The following is a 19605-nucleotide window of genomic DNA, read 5'->3' as shown; positions in this document are numbered from 1 at the left end:
GAATAAACCAYCCTTTAAAGAATAAACCATCCTAAGGAGCCATGTTGTCATATTTATTTTTGCTTCACATTTCCTCTTGGTATGTGTCTCTGTGTGTTTTTTAAGACATGATTTAGGCARAGTCTGTCTCTGTGGGGTTTATGGTAGGAGAAATGCATATTTAACAAAGATAAATAGGAGGGGGACAATTGGACTAGACATGAAAGCTACAGAACAAAGAGGGGAAAATACTGGGGTGCAGTGTGTGATTGCCATTCTAAATTATCCTTTCCAGCCCAAAATGTTTATTAAAAAATGAAATTTTGATCTTCGCTGTTATCTCTGTTTTTTGTTTTTGTAGCTAAGTGATTATATTTAACGCAGCTTGAAGTCAGTTATGTTTATACAAGTGCGTGGGTCTGACTTGGAGAACTGAAGTCTGCCAAAAGTAATTGAACCGTGAAAGTCACTGCAAGTTTTCATGTCACACCAGAGGGGGGAAGGCCACAGATACTGCTGCATTCTAACAAGGCAGAAGAACAAAAGGTTTGTATTTTCTTAGAAACTCTATTACCACCACACCGTACAGTAAAACCTTTTCTGGAACTGAAACACTTTAAGTGATGCCTCTGTAGCGGCACCAAAGGAAGCAGGATGAGGCAACAGAGCAAAAACAGAAGAAAGAACCACCAAAAAAAAGAGAATGAAGCCTCTTCCATGTCTATTCCCCTAAATAGCTGGTTTGCTATTTTCTTCCAAGAGTCAGGCTTGGAAGTCAAAGAACTACAAAGAAGTCAAAGGTTTCTAAGCAAGCTGAGTTCACTGTCCTTCGCAGAAGAGCCCTCAGCACCCCAACATGAGCAGCTGTGCTCCTCAGGTAGTGAGAATGGCCAGCCACTAAAAATTAATGGAAGTTGCCAGCAACCACGTCCCGGTAGGCGACTAACTTTGCCTTTAGCCTGACAGTCACTTCGCAGTCGATGGTTTTGTTGAGCTTCTCTCTTCTTAGAGGCAACTGGGAGGGAAACGGAATCGCAGAAGAGATGAGGAAAAAGGAAGAGAGAAAAAAAATCCTGCCTCATATCAAAGGTGAAAAATGTGTTTCAGCGTTACTAAATGTGCGAATTCTACTGCAATACAGTAAGAAAGAAAGAAAGATTCCACATATAAAGTTCTATGGAAAAGTTCCTCTCATGTGTCAAATCCCTTTTGCGTTAGTTACCATCACCCTCTCGTCAAGACTGAGAAAGGAGGCCGACAGTCTAACAAGAGCACTTAGAGAGTCCTACCTACCCTTGTCAAGAATGCTCTTTACCGTGTTTAACTTTACTTTTTAAACACATCTTTAAGTATTTGCCAGAGGAAAACCATTATTAAAACACAGCAGATTAACAAAAAACAACACACACACACACACACACACAAAAACCCACTCTTTTGGCTGGAAGAGAGTTAGAAAACTATGAGAACACAACACATAAATAATTTTTTGTTCAGTCAAAGAATAAAGCTGAAAGGAAGACTGCGGATGAGAATACAGTTCACCACTGGCCTCCGAGGTGAGATCAGCTGCACTCACACCATTCCTGGCAGATGACTGTCCCACCTTCGACCTTCCCCAGCAATCTGTTCCAACATTCAACCACTGTTCACACTAAAAAGAGTATTTCTAATGTGTAACATAAAACCCCTTTGCTGTGGTTTAAGGCTGTTTTTTCTGGACTTAYCCACAGTGGACATGAAGAATATATTATTCCCATCCTCTTTGTGGCAGCCTTTGCACATGTTGAAGCCTATTACCAGGTCCCTCAATTTTCTCTTACCTTAACAACTGAAATGCCTTGCACCGGACATATCTTCCACCTCTCCTGCTGCTTTCTTCTGGAAGCTCTCCAGTGCTCCTCACTATTCCTTAAATACAAAGCCCCCCATCAAGCACTGCTGCAGTTGAGGCTTTCTTCAGGTGATTTGGGGCAATGGGATTATTTCACATCTCTTCCAGACAACACTCCCAGTAAAACATTTGCCTGTTTTTTAGGCATCAGGAAAACATCAGCCCTTCAAACGTGTCCCAGACGCGGCTCTCGTGTACACATCTTAAAGAGGACAGCCCTGTTGATTCTTGCTATAGGTAATGCAGCCTAAGGAAGAATACTACCTTATTTATTTATTTTTAACTTCAAGTTGTTTCTGTTGCTTAAAAAGAGGATGGAAGGGCAAGGAAGGCTTTTTGTAACTATACCGGTCTTCCTCCTCTGTGGAAAAGTAAAGACTTTATTGTAAAAATAAAGTCTTCAAGTTTCATGTCCAACCTCATCACATTGAAGAAGAAACATGAGTGAGAAAAAAAACAAACACACACATACACACACTAGCTGCCTGGAAGTATTAGTTTGGAAGGACAAATCTCTTTGTCATCTAGGTAAGAGACAAGAAGACAAAATAAGCTTTCCAGATGGTAGATGTCTGGAGAAGCTGCTTTGCTTCCCATTAAGAGAGCGCTTCCCACATGCCCAGATTTTGGGACAAGAGCTGCTTTTCTCCTTCTCTATGTCCTAAGCGTCAGTTTTACAAAATGCAGAATGAYGGAAAGAAACAAGGTTGAACAGCCAAATAGAGGAAACAAACGGGGTGCCAAGGAGTGCAGGAACTGTCTTCAGGCTGGGCTTTTGTTGAAGATCCTTGCTATTTTTTTGCTTAAACAATGTGTCAAAAACAGTGTCAGCAATGGGAAAAAGGGTATTACATAATCTAGCACCTCTCGACCTTGCTGCACATCATTTTAAATTGAAGAACAGTTTGTGTCTGTATTAACCACGGCCAATATATATGTAGCCCAGGTGACCTTATCTTTTCATGATGGAAGTGTTTTTTACGAGGAAACACTGATCTCCTAAAATGACAAACTAAGTAGGTTGCAAAGCAATGGACACACAAGCCGACAGCTTAATTATGGAGAGGAGAAAATGGGTTACAGACAACTTTCAGTCTGTCCTGAACTGTCACAAAAGGTGAGGCAGGAGGAGAAAGGGACACAATATTTATGGAAATGGGATGCCATCCAAAATCAACTCATCTCAGTGAATAGGATGGATCTCTTAGGGCTCTGACCCACCCTGGCATGGTTGCAGGAATACTGCAGCCTCCTGCCCGTGCATGGGTATCTGTGCTGGCCTCAATCAACTGACGAGGCATTGCTGAACTGAAACAGCCACGCTAATGCAGAAGATCCCTAATTTTGGTTAGTATTTAAACATTGTAGCTGTTCAGCGGCTGAGTCACCATTCAGCTGTCCACACACAGGTAGTGGTAGCTTTATCAGCCCGTAACGGGCAGGTCAGAGCTCCTAATCCAGTAGGGTTTGAAAGGTTTACCAGTAACGAAGAAGGAGCAGAGCTTCAATAACATCTGTTTTTACAACCCTCTCTGTCTGAGTTTTGAGCTTTATAACATGATATACCATTTTTGAAGGAAATAACTGTTTCTCATTAATGATTTAGACCTGATTATGCAGAGTGCTGGTTAAGCAGSCAGAAATCAAGCTCTTCAGGAATTTGATACTTGTGGAAGAGGCAGCAGTTATTTAGAGGTTAGCTATAACAAATCATCAAATTAATACACCCATAAAGGTCTGAAAAGGACAATTTTGATGTGGCTAAGAGTTTTAATTAAAAGGATATGATAAACCATGTTCTCATCAGCATTTCTGTGGTACTGGTTGACCCAGTTGAGGCCACAGACCCAGCCTACCACATGCTTCCAGGGGACCTAGCTTCAAACATAGCTACCATAGAGTGGTTAAGGTTGGAAAAGACCTCCAAATTTCACAAATACAGATGTACATGTATGGATATACACACATATAACTCATGTGTTTATAAACTTCCTTCTCTTCTATAGGTGGATGCACAACTTGGCTACTGGCAGGCAAGGGGACCAGCACCTCCTGGTTGACAAGTTACTGGTTGAGCACCCTGGACTTGGGCAGAAAAGATGCAACCTAACTCAACAGCATCCCTAGGCATGCCAGGTCCACACTCCTACGGCACCTCCTTTATGTTAAGGACTCAGTAGCCACGCGGAAAGAAGAATGGGGACAGTTTTATTATTTTTCTTCTGCTGTGAAACAAGGCTACTCAGGTTCAGGGAGCTTGCATGGCTTGAATACAGAAATTTTGTGCTGGATAGACCATTTAGTAACAAAATATCTGAAGACAAAAAAAAAAAAAAAAAAACACTCATACGTATTGAATATATATGCAAAATATTTGTGAGTGTATTTTTATATATGAAACATATTCAAGCACTAAACCACTAAAGTTACAGAAGAGAATGTCACCAATAGCCTAAATGTTATAATTTAGCCTATAATTTAGCCTACATTTAGGCTAATTATAGCAATCAGGCTATTGGTGGCATTAATGGAGGCGATATGGAAGCGACAGCYGCAAGGAAGCGATAGCTGCAAGGAGGCTGACATTCCGTTTGCTTTTCCCCAGGGCAGCACATTCCAGCTACGTGTGTTATCCTGCATCTCTGTGGAATGCAGCTACTGTCTGATAACAACGTACCTCGGTAGTTTTAAAAGGCTACAAAGCAACCATGCAAAGAGCAGTAAAGTTCACGTTCATTCTGAATATTTCCCTTTGAATTAAGCACTTYAGTACTGTTTCATGTTTTAATTATTTTTCCCTTTTGAAATTTGTTTTAATGTAAATAAATACAACATCAGCAGAGACTTTTTTAAGCAAATTACTGAAGCACCATGCTATCACACCTACCCTTTGCTTTGCAGAGGTTCTAGTTGAGAATTAAGCAGAAGAGACTGAAAGCAGATAAGCAGATACTATAACAGAAGAACACACAGTAATTCACATCCTTCACTTCAATGTAATTGTTCAAAGTATTTTAACTCTCTAGACTGTCCTCCAGATGTTCTATGCTCTTTTGTGTTCCCAAATAAGCATGGCTTAACCACATTATTCAAGTCTCTCAGAATCACAAATAACATAAGTGGTAAGTACATAGTTTTGCTGACAAGCATTTTGATTCGTGCTGACATGCAGCAACAAAAGCAAGTCCAAAATTTTTAAACTACTTCCTAGCAAGATTTTGGAATCCATATGCACCATGGAAAGTACCTGCAGTAAATAAAAAAAGAGTAAAAGCAAAACTTCACACCTTTAAGGACTATATCTATATATGACGGATAACACYGGTACTTCCAGTACATGAGAAAATGGAACTACAACTGAAAGAACAGAAAGAAATCTCTTCTGGCGGTCACAATTCCCTGGTATACGATACTGTGTCTGTAGTAGCCAATCTGTTGTGGGCTATTATGCAGGTTAAATGTATGCAGGAGGTAATGCAAGACACTACACACTCATGCATTTATGCACAAGACCATTTGTTCACAATAAAATTTAAATAACCATGTCCTCCTTACCCACGACTCAAACTAAAACAACGTATCAGTGGGGAGCGTTATTCAGCTCTACTTAGTGCTCCTGTTCGTCRAGTAAAACCCCACAGCTCTACCACGGGCTTCTGAAAACTGGCAATTTGCCTAAATTAACTAATGAATCAGACCACCGTAGAGAATATATTCCACCTATGGAATATATGTTACTTGGGCAGCTCACTGGCAGGGATTTGGGCGTCCAGCGCAAAGGTAGACAAGGYTGGGTGCATCATATGGCTTCCCTCAGCCGACCTCAACTAAAGAGAAGTCCCTGGGAAACAGTTCAAGTAGTTCTTCAGTAAAGGTAAAGGACAAGGGTATGCACCAAATCAGAGCAGATAGACACTGGATTTTCATAGGAAAAGCAGCGAGTGAATCAAATCATGTGGAAAGGGAGTGTTTCAGCAGGCTGGGTGCACCTGACCAAACCAACAGTGACATCCAAGGTAACAATCCATGATGATTCCCTCCACTCGGAGAAGGGGTCCTGTAATCACACACATCCATGCACAGGCACATACATATGTACGTATATCCAGTAGGACACTGATGCTGGAACTAGCCAGTCATCTAACAGGGAGGGAGATGTGCCGGCTTCCCCCAAGCATTCTCACAGCAGCAAATGAGGCTACCTAAAGATGCTCCCACCCTTTTACAAGAGAGAACGTCCCAGCTGTGCTATCTTGATGCAGTCCGGCTGAACAGGCCAGAATTACACTTGCTCAAGTAAGCTCGAACTAGATTTCTAGCTCTAACTTCACTGCTTTCTCATAAGAGAAGTCTCCTTATAAACTAGTTTTAAGAAACCCTATTCAAAGCAGCTTTCATTAATATCCTTACGCAGTGAAGCAGTATGAACACCTACCTATACCCTGCTTGGCCCTATTTACAAACTAGTTTCTTCCAAATCAAGGCTTGGACTTTATATTTAGGTCAACAGTGAAAGGGAAGCACCTTCTTTGCTGCACCTAACGTTTAATCTCTAAGACATAACTGCAATTCTTGTCAGATACAAGGCTAATGAGTGCTGTGTAGATATCTACAGTAGATCCCTTTCTATCTCCATCTGTAGCAACGTGTGGTGTTTTGTTAAGGAACTGGATACAGTTTCAAGAGCAGTACAAAAATATCTGCTACGGTTTGATGCCCTCATTTAGCTTGATCTCCTTTTTGTGGTTAATGCATAATGTTAACATACACTCCAGCTGCTCGGCTGATCCTAAGCCCTGGTGAAGGGCATGTAAATGCACGCCGGCCTAACCTAAACAGCAACTCCGTGGTGGTCCGCGCTCAAGCGAACGTGACCTGAACACGAACAGAGCTTCCTGATGAAGGCTGCACCTCTCTGCGTCCTGCCCATAGGCAACTTCCCTTGTTTTCTTTCAGCACAAATGATGAAGTTACAATAATTCAGCAGTCACCGTGTTTCAAACAATAATGGTCAAGGAATCTTTCTGGGAAGGCACCCACAATAGGTAATTATTATTCAGTCTGAAAAAGTGAGGAACCGTTACATTATTTAGAYAAAAAAGCTTAAACTCTTGAACTAKTTTTAAGATAGTGACACTAAATGCTTGCAATATAATATTTTACACAAAATATTCTGCTAAAGAAAGTCACATTTCTCAGTTATCTGTATCTACTCACATACGTCCTTTCCAAAGCCAAAGCCTACTTCTTTTCTGGTCTATTCAGTCTTAATAATCTCAGCCATCCAAATGGGAGATATTTTATTAGTGAGACACTGAGCAAAACAGCATAATAAAAACCTCACAGCTGAATGAATCAACATTTGGTAAATGGGTATTATATGTCACTGATAAGGCAAACTTCTGCCAAAACAGAGAACGAACATTATACAGTGATTCTCAGAAAAACACAGCTAAGAAATTCAGTCATAAAGCACATTTTCCAAGAATCTGTCTTTGCCATCATTCTTAGATTGCAAGTTTCTGCTTCCAGGCTGCTTTCATTTAGTCCTGTGAGTCTTCACAACATTATAATGCAAATGTGTCATGACCAATTTTTTTGCAAGCACCAAGTAAAGCTAAATTAGGAATATAAGTACTCCACATATCTATGCAAATCCAAACAATAAGCAGCTTGTTTGAAACCTCCTAAATAGGCTCTTTCACTTAAGAGTTACTCATTCCACAYGGTGGAAAGTAAAGCAGAATGCCATTTTAGTTTTAGAGGTGACATTCATGTGACTAAATGCCAGCGCTTACAATGGAGTCATCTATACCTGAGTCGGTCGCTCCAGGCTCCCTGCACGATCAATGGAGAAACGCAGGCTTCCCAAAATAGGCAGCCAGCACAAATCAGATTAATTACATCCTAGAGAAGCCCGTTTCTGTCCATCACKGTAAGAGAAGTCTAGAGGGAACAAGGTCAGCTACAGACTCGCTCTCTTGCCTACGTCTGAAGTCTGGCAGGATGTATCCCACTGTAAGTGCATATCAGCTTTCAAGTGCATTTAATTTGAAAATCTGATCCCATGTTAACTATAATGCRACTGAAAAATAGCTTTCCTGTAACAAGAAAGCTGTTTAAATGTAAAAATAAAGAAATAAATAAAAGCTTGAATAGTCATACCTTTCTTTAACTCACACTCCTATATTTAATAGTGCTAGCATTACAAAGCATGTATAGATCATCCTTTATCTCTGCTCAAACAGTTTTCCAGGGAATGGAAATGAAGCATTGAAACATCTAGACTGAAGTTTTCTGCAGCTCCCATTAACCAAAATAAAGAAGGCTCCATCGAGGAGCCCTTTCGTGTTGCACTGGGAATCTGTCAATCCCAGGGGAGCTCATGGAGCTCGTGCCACCTTCCTGGTTTCCAACTTGCTCTTCCAGTCAGTCGACGTGAACACAGAGAGTATGTGATGATGCGTCGTCACACGCCAAATTTTCCAGTACCAATGGTTTGGATGAGTGGCCTTGCATTACAGCTCCGTGTGTTCTGTATACGAGCTGATAGGTTGAAACAAATTATGTTTCTGCTCGGGTTGAAAGTGGATTTTCAAGTGCTAATCTTCAAGGTTGGCAAAATATTGTTTCATAGAAATACATTCGCATTTCATTGTGACTTCAGCTCACATCCTCCTGTCATGGCCTCATCAAGAGCCTTTCTTCTCTAGTCCCAAAACTCAGGTGTGAAAAACATAACCGATCTGCCATGCAAATGCTACGATTTCATCCCATTGCCCCAAGAGAAGGGAAAGGGAGGGCAACAGAGCATTCTTGGACTGAGACTGTCAAATGAGTATCAGGAAAACCAATGYCGTAACAGGTCACCACACATCAGAAAGGAACATTTAACGAACGGCAGAGCTATTTCCTCGAGTCCTGCTGATAAGCCGGGCGAGGGCTCTCACTGCACTCGCTCCCCTTGCTTTTCCAAGYCCAGCAACACGGGTTCAGCTTCAGCTCCTGCAGCAGCGAACAGCACAGCCGTATATCCCGTTACTAAATCTTCTCTACACCTGCTGTAGGGAAGCATCACAGCGCATTTATTTCAGAACTGCCCCTCATTGCTACTATTTGAAATCATTCTGCTCTTTTATCAGTATCCAAGCCCTCTGCTTCACTTTGCCTTTGGCTGCAAACCTGGCACGTTTGGAGGTGTCTGCTTGCCCTTGACATAGAATGATTGAAAGATCATCTGAAATGAAATCCCCTACGCAACCTGTACCCACGGTCATCTCATAAAGGAACCAGACCTGAACAAACTCCCCTGGGCACCACTCTGGTCTGCGGGACTACGCTCGAGCACCTCGGCCTCATCTCTTGTAACAGGCAACCTTCTCACCATTTGTCTTCAAGAGCAATTTGGCAGGACACCGACTGCAGAACCCCTCCTGCACGCAAGCCTGCAGCAGATGCAGGCACTCAATCAAACACGGAGGAAGGCAAGAAGGAAGAAAAGGAGGATGGCAAGCAATTACCTAGAGGACAAGGCAAGGTCAGGTAAGGTACCATGCAGTCCTCCCTGCCTGCCTCTCTGCCTCCAACAGCCTCCAAAAAGGGGCAGGTTTTTACTTAAAAACAAGCAAAACACTGAAAATAAATACGCATATTTGGGATAGGACGATCACAAGGGAGTTGAATCAGCTTAATATTTTCAAAGTCCAGTGGTAATAGTGTCATCCTTGGATAACAGAATAAGCCTGAGCTCACCTTACACMGTGAAGCATCTTGTGTATTAGAAGCCAATAGATTATTGTCTGGAAATGGGTTTTGCAAAGCAGCCACTAGTTATGGTCCGTACACCAATTTAAATTTTACCTTCAGGAGGCAATACTTCAGTCTGGAAGCTGACAGTAATCTGATGTAGATAAGTAACAGTAAAAATCAAAAAATAAAGAGGCACCAAAAGAGCTGTGACTCTGAATAGTTAATAAAATTATGTATTACTTTTCCTATATATTTCTTTGAAAGATTCTGAAAAACGGTGCATGAATGAAGAAGGCACCAAAAAAACCCCAAAAAACAACCACCAACAAACAAAYAAACAAAGGAAGATAAATAAGCTAGAGAAATACAAAATTACCCAAATGTGTTAATATACATATCACAGTTGTTAGCTAGATTACTGTCATTTCTTAGCCCTCACACTTAGAACAGATGGGTTGCAGCTCTCTCATGCTTAAAATTAAAGAACACGCATTTTTCTGCTGATGAAGCTTTTCATCATCCAGGACTCATAGCCCAATAGTCGGAATTTTAATTTAGTGACTCAATTCCTTGGTGCGATCAGATAAAGAAAAGAAAAGAACAGCATTCTCCAAAGCGCGGATTCTAGTAATCTCCAGTACTAGCAGCAAGCCAGCAGACAGGCTACATATTAAAGGAGATAATGGTAGCAGACAATAAAAATTCTTATTCAAAGGGCTCTCTGCTGAAATTCAGAGATTTTCCAGCAGTCTTATGATTAAGGCCCAGAGTCACTACCATTRGCCTTTGTCTTACTAGTCAATGACAAAAATCATTTGCCTATAGCTGGAGGAAGAATCATTTTGGCAGAGATGCTGTTCTTTAAACACAGCATAACGCAGTCACCACTCGGATTAAAACACTTAATTAAAAACTGCATACATTATTTAACGTCGTATTAGTTTTACCACAGCGTAAGTAACCACTTAAAGTTCTATAAGAAGATGCAATTTAAATGAGAAATCACAACCACAGAACACTTATTTTTGCAAGTGGCTTTTATCATTTGCTTGTAACAGTTTGAATTTTTTCCCTACTGATTTGGGCAACTTCCATTGGTRAATCAAAGGGTATCCAGTTTTTAGAAGTGCTCCTGACCTCATCATTAAGATCATTTGAGTTGCAGCAGTTAACATGAGGGCCTATAAACCAAGTGCAACTACACTGAGAAAAGGGGAGTGATGTCTGATTCTTACATGCTCTCCCCTCTCCTATGAACCTCATTACAGTGAAATTGGATTATGGTTTTGCACTGAAATCTCTGGAGCATTGAGGCATTAGCAGGACTGAGGAGAGATACAACCAGTGYAGCACAACCCTCACAACTTTACTACGTGTTTGTTTTAAGCTTAAAGGAGACAACTTGCTTCTCTCTTGCTCTCTGTACATCTGCCATTTCCAGTTCCCTCTCCTTCTCCCATCCACGAAGTCATTAATATTTTATAAGTTATTTACATGTAAAGAGATGCTCCAGGGTACCCAGTGCTCTGTGTAAATCACTGGCTTATGGAAGGGCACACGTTTCTCTGGCTGCAAAGCTCAAGCAGGGTGTTCAGCAAGGGCTTTCCAGCCACACTGCCTTGGGGCAACGCTTGGGCCCAACTGGACCACCTACCTGATGTCTCCTGGCCAAGAGCAGCTCCTCAGTGGCACTGCACCTCACATATCCTTCCTTTCAGATGTTTACATTTCGATCTTGCTCTGGGGTGTTGGGATCCTGAGTCACTAGGCTGCAGCCCTTCCCTACAGCGCTGCACGAGGGGAGGGCCAGACTCTGTAATAAGCCCTGCTTTCCAAGTCACTGCCCCAATGGGTAGGAACATCACAGGAAGCACGAATGCAGGGGCTGTGACTACTTAAAACAGGCTCAGTCCCTAAAGCTTAATCCCTATTTGGCAGGGATTTTTTTTTTTTGGTTGTTTTTCTTGAAAGCTGGCAGAATGACAACTTGAGAGCAGCTGCTTTTTTGTAAGGCTTGATAAGTCAAAAAACCTATCTCAGAATACCCCAGGTCTCAAAGACTGATTTTACCCTTTGCTCTTCCAAAACACAACAAACTTTGGGCTWATCTGAGCTTGCATTTTGGTCCTGGAGCTTTTAGGTGATCTGATCATAAACAAGGATGGAAGCCTCATGTTCAAGAACAGTAGAGATATTCCCACTATACTAAAAAAGCGATTAGAGTGGCAGGAAAAAGGAGAAGGACTGAGGAAGTCTAAAATCCCATAACATCATCCTTCTTCAAGAAGACCCCACAGCTTTGCTCTCCTTGCAATGTGATCAATATTTCAGCTGTCTCCTTTGGGGGAGACAGCACCGCGAGTCTTGTACACATGCCAGCAATTTCCTTCAGGTGGTTCAAAGAGCTCCTGCTTACAGAGAACTTTTACACTCRCAACATTTTCAAAAGTTCCAGCTGGATTACAAAATAGCAAGAGGAAAGAAAAAGGTGAAGAGTTCTGAAGATGAGGCCAAAGGGGTGACACCTCCACTCAGCTTCCTCACTTATGCAAAACCTCTCCTCCAAGTTTTATAAACAACGGCAAAGGAGAAGATCCAAATGGGACTCAACCCTTACAGTCACTGCAGACAGTCGGACTGGAACAACAGTTACCAAGACATTAATTGGAACCTGAGTCAGAGCACAGTTAGTTGTTGCCTTTCTTCTGTACATTGGACAAGGTTCAACCCAGGTCGGCTCTGGGACCAGACGCACRATGGAGCTGTCCGGGGACAGCAGTTCTCGGGGCTGGCAGGGCTGCTTCMTGCCAGGCTGGCCTGTCTCATACCTGCCTGGTCCACTCCTGGTCGCTGAGGCTCCGCTCAGCTGAGCAGGACAAACACGGGCCCGACRCAAAGCGCCACCCTCACTGCCACCAACTACAGCAACTCGCTTCAGCATTTAGCCAAGATCCAGGAATCGGAGGYACGGGAGAGCCCGGGAAGCTGCACAAGCAGAACCAAGGAGGGAAGAAAGGCCGACAGAAAAYAAGTTCCCAAGCCCCATGGAGGGACAAACTGTCCCTGCGAGAGAACGGCTCTTTCCTTCCCCAGAGGACACTTGTTTTCTTGGTTTGTTTATCTGAGGGTTTTGRTGAGCACTTTCGGTTGTTTGCATATTCAGGGACTTGTTCCCATTAATTGCTGAAGTGGAAAACYGCTTCTCTAGTTAGGTTTTTGTTTGTTTGTTTGTTTTTCATTTTGTTTTTAAGGCCTCCACAACTGGATGTTTTCTTTCAAAGGAGACCTTACTTAATATCATTTTTCCAACAGTGCTAACTAACTAACCCTGGAAATATGACTTTATGTAACCAGGTGGGGTCCCACCCAACTGAACTCAGCATTATTCACCCCTGGCCCCGCTCCAGTATTTTCCCCAAGCCACCGGCGGGTGGATTTCATTCCCATTAAGCTCAAAACAAAATGCTGTGGCCTGAGCTAGTCCCGACTGCCTTTCAGAGGGTCCTTCCAGGAGGACACCCTGTGCACCGACCATCCCCAGTGGAGGAGATCCAACCTCTTCATGCTCCTAACTGCAAACACATGGTGTGGATTGAGGGCTGACAACACAATTATTTTTCCCCCAAGAAATCTTCCTCTTTTTCGAAAGTGTGGTTTTGATAACATTGTATTTGGAAAGAGAGGTGAAAAATCAGTTAGCTCTACATATTTTAAGGTACATTTTCCTTCTGTCTGTATCTCCTGCAGCCAGTGACAGCCTCCAAGAACTGTTCAACTCAACTGCCGAGCACAGACCATGCTCGCAAGAACAGACCCCATGTTCCACGCAGGCTGTTGCTTTTGGTTTCATCCATCCTAAGCTTTGCTGGCACAAACTACACTTGATACAGCGGCGCCCCAGCAGCCACCCGCCTCTCCCTACCACAAGATGACATTTATGGCCATGTATTTCGTGCAGCTGAAGCAATGTCTCCTCTTGGTCCCAGCTGCTTTGCTGTGCACACACGAAGCAGGACTGTGAGGACTCTACGGGACTTGACCCTTGGGGGGGACTTCTATGGCTGTTCTCCTGATGGAGCTGGCTTGCTCGGGGCTCTGAACTCTTAACAAGCTTCCAAGCAGTTGTATTTTAGCCTTCTCCATGCTCCCTGCCCTGCTTTGGCCATGCGGTGGTGAGCAGAGCAGCAGCTGATGCCTCCTTCTTGCTGCCAGCTCCACCACCTCCAGCAGGGCCGAGGCAGGCAGCTGGTGACAGCGGCCTCCAAAACCACCCGGGACGTCTGTCAAACCCTCCGTTCAGCTGCCAGAAGCCTCTCAGCATCTGAAAGAAGATGAAACCCAGCCAGGTTTTGGGCTGGATTTGCTCTGTGCCCTGGGAAGGGGCTGGGAGCTCAGCTCCCGGGGCAGCGAAGCCGGTCGAACCTGTGACACGCAGGAAAACCCTCTTGGTCATTCCCTCCACAGCCAGCTAGATAACACCCGTGATTCACTCTGACACATTTTGCTAAAAGCATTTGACGGTGGCTRAACATTTGCCTCGCACACCTGTTATTGCACGTTTTCCACAGCATTCCCAGCCTCTTTGCCCAAACCTGGTGCACAGGCAGCTTCTGCCAAGAATCTGCTTGCTAAAAGAGGCACAGAAACTACAGGTCATACCCTCTCYTGGCCCTCAACCTACCTGTTCTCATCTCAGTGCCTAAATCTTTTACTTGCTAGGSAAGCAACTGTAAATATACATTAGTAACTTACCTCAGAAAACCTGTGTGCTGGGGTGGCTCCAAGATATATCATCTATACCTACATACACATTGTGTGTGTGCATTTATATGTAATACATATGTGTCTGTGTGTCTCTGTGTATAAATATACACACACGTGTCTGAGTGTGTGTGTATATATATAATACATATACTTCTGTGTATATATACACACAAACACCCACAAAGGAAGCTAAATTCCACCCTAGCAATTTTGCCTGTCTTAATTGCTTCTTATTCCCTGACAGKTAGCTACAATTTTGCCTGCAAGGAAGGAAAGCATTAAATGAGAACCTGCCAGCTGTCGGGGCCCTGGAAAGGAAGGAGAGAAATTGGCACTTGATGGCAGGACAAGCACAGCAAAGGGAGCTCAAAAAAAAGCAGTGTTATGGTCTGAGTGACAGTGAAATAAATCTAAGACTGCCAATTGTTGCAAATTTAAGTAAAACTCTAAAACCAGACCAAGGGCAGTAGGAAGAAACACACCAACAAATCACAATGAACAAAAATAATACAYTTACGAAGTGTTAATAATGTTTTGTATGCTGAAAAGCAGCCACCACCTTCTAAGCTTGTTCGCAAAGAAAGGCTTACAAAAGCCTGCACACACATTCCCACAAGAAGTAACAGACTGCGCCATCTGAGAAAGCTCCATTATTTCAATTAAGAGCAGAAAGCCACTTATTTCTTCTGCAGTATTTATGTGTGCAGAAAATACCTGAAAAAAAAAAATAAAAAATAACTGCATTAACTCTTCTTTAGTGAAAATAACACTCAGGGTCAGAACAAGCCTGGAAAGTATCAACTGCTAAAGGCTGAAAAAGCCAGGGTTTGTGAATGACTTGTTAATGATATTGAGATTAGTGCAAGCCTCTCTCAGTGCTTTACAACCRTCATATTTTATTAATCAGACCAACAACGGCACCCTGTAAAAATCAAAATCTGTCTGCAAAGCCAGCACACATGGGAAAAGCTCACCCACGTTCGTTGTATTTTAAACAAAACCTACAGTAGCTCCCATTGTTTGTTTGTTTTCTCGCCCAGACCAGACAGCATGTGGCTTATGAGCCCATTGATAGACGTGATAAAGCTCATGCCAGATCTGATGGATGACGGCGCTGGGAAATGCTGCGAAGGTCACTCCTTAATGCTCTCTTCGCAGCTGGTCCTGGTAAGCAATGCTAGAGCAAAATAAAATCTGGATCTGCTAATTGCTAATAATAATGGGAATTACAGCTGTACCTTTCATTACCTTCTGTTTCATTTTTGCTAAAACAGTAATGCCATAAGGGYATGTAACTGATGGGTAACTAGGTAGGTTTGGGATTAAAAAAAGGACAAAAAAAAAATCCAGACAGATAAAGCAGCCACATAGCGAGCCAGGTATAGACAGGCCACAGTAGTTTAGCAAGAAAGCAGCATAATAAATAGMTTTTGCCATCCACTTTCCTGCTAAACTGAGATAACATATACTCTGTGGAAGAGTAGCGCTCTCCCTGATAATGTGAACACACAGATTAAGCTACCTCCCCAAAGTCAGTTTATTTTTATATGAAGCAAAGAAGTATGTTTATTAAAAGTGGTTGCAGCAGAGGGAGAGTTCAGTGGGCCAGAACATCAGCCAGCCACGTAGAAGGACACCAAAAGCTTGTTTTCCATATGCGTTTAGATGTGATTGTAAAGTGATAGAGACTTTGGGGAATTCAAAAAACATGATATAATGGCAGTGTCCTAATGAATAATATATACTTAGTGCAACCCATAGCAATTAGCCCACGTCACAAAATGCTACGTTTGTTGGGCAGGGAGCAACTCTGCTATCTTTGAGACATCAGCTAAATTAAGGATTAAGATTGAAATCATATGTGCACTATTTTCTGGCACTTAGCATTAATGTGTGAAAATACTTTTACTGAGCATTTTGTACTCATAAAGTTTTGGACCCAATAAGGACATCAGCAACATCTGTCCTGCAGAAAAAGCCATTATCACTCAGCTCAGAAATACATCATGGCACAGAGATGTTGGCAGCAGATACCCCCAGATATGAAAACATCCCACCACTATTTCAGCTGTCCTCACCAAGGGAGCAACACATTGATTTACTTCCTTATTTTTAGCTTAGAAAAGAGATTTCAAGGCTGCAGCCCTACCCTATTTTACTGACAAACACGCACTATCAAGTCTGAAGATACTGCTGTGTCCAAGAGTCATGTGTTTACAACAACAAGCCTGTAAGAAAATCCTCTTGGGAATTTCTTTCCTAGATTTCGCGATGGGCAGTGGTAAAACACACAGAGCTATTGATCTGTCCTCTGCACAGCCTGGCCTATCCTCCCGGGGCTGCTCCAGGAGCACTGTGGCTCTTTGGGCAGCACTGGGTGTTACGGGCGCTCTGCAGCTCCATGACTCGAGCAGCCTTCTGTCAGGGTGGCACAGAGCAATGGAAGGCAAACAAATGATTTTTTGGACATTTAGTGACTTTGTTTCTTGAAATCCCTCTGAAAAAAAGGGCTTGTGTCCCCAGGTAAGATGAGATATTCCCTCTTTCCATAAATCCTGATTATGCTCCTGCAGCTCCATGAAATGAGCCTGTCCAGCACAAGTTCCATGACCTGAAGAAAGCCAATGACCAACTTACTACTCAGAGAATGAAAACTATGAAATCTTTAAAATCTGCCTGCAGTGCTTTATACTGTCACTGCACATGCAGTACAGATGCAGCAGCCCAATGTATAAATAAACATATGTACAGGCAGGTGCAGCGTGACGGTCCCGTGCACCTGGCCCGGAGTCACTGCTGCACAATCACAGCTATGTGTTCTCCTACCAGCTCATGGTGTGGGCAGAGACGGACAATTCCCTTCATCGCTCTATGCGGACACTCCCCCAAAAGACTCTTGTTATGATATTAAAGACCTATACCTGTGCTGTGGCCAGTTCAGGATTTTCTAGCACTGCATACTAGAAAACTTCATCCCTGTTGAATTTGTATGGATAATCTGAACAGATTCAGACCAGAAACACGTTCAGGACTTAACTTTTTAAGTCCTGGCTGAAAGTTCACAGTGACTCATACTTTGGTTGTCTTCCGTTTTTCTACTATTCTKGTTGGTTTCTGGGTTCAGGTGGAAGCCTAAGAGAGGCAACCAGGAATGTTACCTACTGCGTGTGCAGAATGCTCATCTGCCCAGCCCGAACAGCCCAGGCCTTCGCCAGCTGAGACACTGTATTTGCAGATGAATCAGTGTCGATTTTGCATGTGAATCAGTGCCACATCAGGGCTATACCGGGTACCATTCACACGTAACACACGTTGAACCCCGTGACTCCAAGGGGTGCACGGACCTGCTGAGAAGTTGAACCCAGCTSAACACAGACTTTAGGGTGACTAAAGGCACAATAATACGAAGTTAACTGAAGTGCATGGTAGATTGGATGCAGAAATCCCTGCGGTCCAACTCCTGCAAGGAAGAGCATCTCCTGCAGACCCATAGGAAGGCGTTCTGTTCCTCCCCCTCCCACCAACACAAAAAGCAGAGCTTTGAACAAAAAGCTGCCAGCTGAGCACCCTCAGGGTTAACCAGGCTCCCACTGACAGACACATCAGATAGGAAACTTCTGAAAAGGGCCGGAAATTAAATCGGGAGCTTGCACAAAGCGGCACTGAGCTGCTGGCTCTTTGTCCTGGGGCAATATCTCGGGATGTCTGCAGCCAGGCAGGATGGTTCCTGCCTGCCCGTCCCTCCGTCCCTCCCCGCAGGTCCCCTTTGTGCCACGGAGAGGATGGCACAATGGGTCCCGTGCCCTTCCCTGCGCTCAGTGACAGCCATTCATTCATTCATTTTCTTAATGTCTTGGAGAATCTTTCTCAAAATTTGAGAGCTTGAGAAGATGCAAATGAAAAAGCTCTACGCTCAGTTTCTAGGACTTTATAATAGCCTAAATAGGCTACGGTATTGAAGTGCCTCCACACTTTACCCTTCCTTGCTGCTAATACCAGAAAACACAGCAATTTTCATCCCTAGAGCTTCCAAAACCCTTTATCTAAGATCTGCCCGAGGAGCAGGGAGGTTTTTACACTCCCTGTGCTGCTTCCCGACAAACACGCACTGTGCTGCCTCTCTCCGAGGGCACCGCTGCCCGCTCAGGGCTCGCACACGGCTTCGCTGCCAACAGCACCGAGGATCCAGACACACCAAATGTCTGAGGACGCTTTTATTCCACAATCAAATTCCAGTTCTTCAGAGATCTCTCTGGTAGGTATAGGCCTAGAAAGCCCACTTGGTCTGCAATGCAATGTTAGCTCCGTTCCCACCTCAGTTTGGAAGGGAAAGGGGGCTTGTCCAAAAGGAAAAAGGAATCGCGCGGCTCTTCCTCCTGAAGCCACCAGGAGGCTGGAGCGATAACCGGAGGGCACCGAGTGCCCGCACAGGGCAGCGCTGATGGACGGACCCACCTGGCTCCCAAGCCATTCCCGTGCCCTACAGCACCCCATCCCAGACCAACCGAGAACACGGATTCCACGGCACTGCTGTCTCCACAACMGGAACAAGCAGCTCCCTGCACGTCAGGCAAACAGGAGCAGGGCACCTGCGAGGGCCGGCTGCTGCATTTATGGAAACTATCCCCGAGCACAGAACCAATCCCTATGTGACAGTCTTTCCTATGGAACAAAACAAAGAGCCACACAAAGCAGAACTAAACGTGCCGGCTGGGGAAGCTCCGGAGCGCAGCACAATATGTAATTATACCACATTATATCGCAGTCCGGCCCCAGCTGAAAAGCTCAAGCGCTGCGAAGGTGCCACAAATAAACCCGACACGAACCCAAGGAGCGCTGGCAGCACGAGCGGGATGGCAGAGGGGCGCGGGGAGCGCGGCGGGACGCGGGGAGCGCGGCGGGACGCGGGGAGCCCGGCGGGACGTGTCGCCAGCGGCGCCGCTGGCACTGCCAGGCTGCCCGGGGCAGGCATGTCCCCCGGCCGGCGGACACGGGGATGTCCCCGGGCAGCCGGGGCTGTCCCCGCGCCTGGGCTGTCCCCGCGCTGGGGGCCGGCAGTGTCCCCGGGACAGCCGCGCCGCGCGGGGCTGCTGCCGGAGCCCGCTCTCCTGCCGCCGCTTCCTCCCGGCGCGGTCACCGCGGCGCTGCCCCGCGCCCACCCCGGCGGCAGGAACCGCGCTACGCCGCCGGGAGCCGCGGGGCCGCCGCTCCACCTCCCC

At 44.5% G+C, this 19605-nt stretch overlaps 1 protein-coding gene across 1 annotated transcript in view; it reads right to left on the bottom strand.

The window, feature by feature from the left end:
• Nucleotides 1-14955, bottom strand: part of AFAP1 (actin filament associated protein 1) — an 89053-nt gene extending 74098 nt beyond the window's left edge. Inside the window, exon 1 of the mRNA XM_026034174.1 lies at nucleotides 14904-14955. The gene's annotated coding sequence lies outside the window, so the exon portion shown is untranslated. The remainder of the gene's footprint in view (nucleotides 1-14903) is intronic.
• Nucleotides 14956-19605: the final 4650 nt, after the last annotated feature.

The sequence above is a fragment of the Nothoprocta perdicaria genome, unplaced genomic scaffold, assembly GCF_003342845.1.
Source record: "Nothoprocta perdicaria isolate Ctin4 unplaced genomic scaffold, notPer1 scaffold_14, whole genome shotgun sequence".
Lineage (NCBI taxonomy): Eukaryota > Metazoa > Chordata > Aves > Tinamiformes > Tinamidae > Nothoprocta > Nothoprocta perdicaria.
Note: the sequence above shows the minus strand (reverse complement) of the source record. Positions and strands in the feature narration are given on the sequence as shown.